This window comes from Echinops telfairi, unplaced genomic scaffold (assembly GCF_000313985.2).
Source record: "Echinops telfairi isolate 266 unplaced genomic scaffold, ASM31398v2 ScPeMD7_7;HRSCAF=31, whole genome shotgun sequence".
In the NCBI taxonomy this organism is placed as follows: Eukaryota; Metazoa; Chordata; class Mammalia; order Afrosoricida; family Tenrecidae; genus Echinops; species Echinops telfairi.
The window spans coordinates 19,659,690-19,663,076 of record NW_022103904.1 but is presented as its reverse complement, the minus strand read 5'-3'; the positions used below and the strand labels follow the sequence as shown (position 1 = coordinate 19,663,076).

Here is a 3,387-nt window from a genome sequence, read left to right as displayed (position 1 = left end):
AATTCTTCTAGGTTGCATTGCACTTGATCAAGCCCTACCAGGCCTTCTACACTCTCCTTACCATTGATTTTCGATCGCTTATTGTTCCCTTGTCCCTGGGTTTGTTGATGTTTTCTTAATATACAATTACTGGTTATATAAAGCTCTTTATCACACACATTTGAGTATCCATGAATTTGTTTCTCTAGACCACCCAGACTAACACAATACTCTTCAGTGTCTTCTCTGTCTCCTTTGATGTCACTGACGAAGATCTTTCTCAAATTATATGGGAACCTGGTCTTTGAGAGTCTTCTCAAGAGACAGCCCTCTTCCATCCACCTTGAGTAGCTTTGCATTCAAGGCTGCTTCCACACCCTCCACAGTTGAGTATGTGACAAACTCAAAGTGTCTGGGGTGCTTGGTGTTTGGAACTCTCATCACCACACAGTCCGTGAGGATCCCCCATTGTTCAACATGGCTCTACAGACTGTTGGTTCAAAGCTAAACCCTCAGATGAAGAATTTCCACAGCTGTTTGATCCCTTTAGGAGACTCTGATTGAGACATGATGGCCAGGGGTGGGTGTGGGGAAAACCTTACGATGCTTTCTCTGTGACGTCCAGAAATCAAACATCTCCTTTTTGCTGCCCTCTATTGTACCAAGCCTGATTCTCTTCTCCAGGGTTTGATCTCTCATGACAAAATGCCCAGAATATGTAAGACGAAGTTTTGCCATCCTTGCCTCTAGGAAATACTCTGGCCACATTTTTTCCAAGACAGATTTGTTTGTCCTTTTGGCAGTCCATGGTACTGTCAATGTTCTTCTGCAGCATCACAATTCAAGCTCACCGATTCTTCTTTGGTCTTCCTTATTCAGTGTCCAACTTTCACATTTATAGGAGGCAACTCAAGCCAATACCATGGCTTGAGTCAGGCACAACTCAGTCCTCAAAGTAACATCCTTGCTTTCCAACACTTTAAAGAGGTCCAGTGCAGCAGATTCGCCCACTGCAATGAGTCCTTTGATCTCTGGACAGCTGACAGCTGCTTCCATCAGCATCGATTGTGGATTCGAGGAAGACAAAATCCTTGACAACTTCGACCTTTTCTCCATTTATCAAGACCTAGTGGTCCAGTTGTGAGGATTTTGGTTTTTACATTGAGTTGTAATCCATGCTGACTGCTACAATCCTTGTTCCGTATCAGCAAGTTCCAAATGCCCTCCTCACATTTAGCAAGCCAGGATGTGTCCTTTGGATAGCACCAAGCTCACAAGCTCACTGCCTGAGTCAATGCTGACCAATAGCGACACGCTGTGGGCTTCCAAGACTGTAATTGTTTACAGGAGTAGAAAGCCCAAGCTCTCTCCTGAGGAGTTGCTGGTGGTTTCAAACTGCCAACCAGTCTGATCCCAGACCAAAGTGTAACCACTACACCACCAGGGCTCCTCCCTGCATATCAGTTTGTTAATAAGTTTTCTTCCTATCCTGATGCCAAATACTTCTTTATATATGTTCTTTTTCTTCCATCCCCGGTAACTATCAAAGTGGGAGATTAGAGACAGAAAACATGCAGGCAGGCAGGCTGGGGTGGAGGGGAGGGGGGGCGGCTCGTAAACACACAGGACGCACTGAGAGCTGCAGGATGTCTGGAGGGGTGATTTCGACAGCCTAGGGTAATTTTGTCTTAAGTCAGAAGGCATTAGACCCCTAATTTAATTTTAAATTCCCAAGTAAGCAAACAGGAGACCCTTTTGCTTGATAGCGCCCCCATTCTTGTCCATGGAACATGCCAAGCATGGACAGAATGTGACCAGGCTCCTGATTGATCTGTTCATCAGCTGGACACATGGCCAGGCCAAGGACCCCACATTCCATAGTCCATAAAACCCAGCGTCCCCACCTACTGTGTTGGGTGTTTTTCTTTCCTTTCTACATAAACTTCGCTTTCCTCTTGCCGCTTTTGGTCTCTGAGTCAATTCTTCTGTTCAGGAGACCAGAACCCCTGAGCACATCAAAGCAGGTGCAATGAAAGTGCGCGCTTTTAGTGTGAAAATCTCTTTTTGACTATTTGTAATGCTGGTCTCACACAATGTTTGTTCTTCTGTGATTGACTAATTTCACTTAGCAGTATGTCCTGCTTTGGACTGCTAATGCATATCATGAAGTGTCTCACAGATTTACGCTTATTTTTTAATGTTGCACCGCATTTCATTTTGTGTGTGTAGTAAAGTTTATTTACCCATCCTTTCACTGATGGACATTTAGGCTATTTCCATCTTTTTCCCAGTGTGAATAATGCTGTGATAAGTATGGGTGTGCATATATTTATTTGTGCCATGGGTGTCTGGTAAAAATCAATTTATTTAAAAAAATTCATTTTATTGGGGGCTCTCACAGATATTATAACAATCCGACAGTTCAATTAGATCAAGCATAATTGTATAGTTGCTGCCACCATTATTATTATTTAAAAATGATTTTATTGGGGGCTCTTACATCTCTTATAACAATTCTTACATTCATCCATTGTGTCAGGCACATTTGTATATTTGTTGCCATCATCCTTTTCAAAAACATTTTCTTTCTACTTGAGCCCTTGGTATCACCACCTCTTTTTTCTTCTTTCCCTCACCCTCATACTCTTGTGAACCCTTGAGAAATTATAAAGTACTCTCATTTTCATATCTTACACCAGCTCCTGTTTTCCTTCACCCACGTTTCTGTTGTTTGTTACCTGGGTGGGGGGGGCGGTTATATGTAGATCATTGTGATCTGTTCCCCCTTTCTCTGCCCACCTTCCCCCTACCCTCATGGTATCTCTACTCCCATTATTGTTCCTGAGGAGTTTATCTGTCCTGGATTCTGTGTGTCGAGAGCTCTTAACTATACCAGTGTACATGCTCTGGTCTAGCCAGATTTGTAAGGTAGAACTGGGGTCATGATAGTGGGGGTGAGGAAGCATTAAAGAGCTAGAGGAATATCGTATGATTCATCAGTGCTATACTGCACTCTGGCTGGCTCATCCCTTTCTTGTGACCCTTCCGGGAGGGCATGTCCAATTGTCTGCAGATGGGCTTTGTCCCCCTTCGGTCACATCAATATGATTGTTTGTTTTGGGTCTTCTTATGCCTGATACCTGATCCTGTCAACACCTGTGATCACACAGGCTGGTGTGCTTCTTCCATGTGGGCTTTGTTGTTTCTCTGCTAAATGACCTCTTGTCCCACTATCATGTTTATTCTTCACTTGGCTTTCAGTAATTCCTTTCGGCTACATTGAACTTGATCAAACCCCACCAGGCATTCTCCACTCTCCTCACTATCAATTTGATATAATTTGTTGTGCCCTTGTCCTTGGGTTTGTTGGCTCTCCCCTCCCTTTCCCCTACCTCCCCCCTCCCATGT

At 43.8% G+C, this 3,387-nt stretch overlaps 1 pseudogene; it reads right to left on the bottom strand.

Moving 5' to 3' along the window:
- LOC105979101 overlaps positions 1-548 on the bottom strand; it is a 3,296-nt pseudogene extending 2,748 nt beyond the window's left edge.
- Positions 549-3,387: the final 2,839 nt, after the last annotated feature.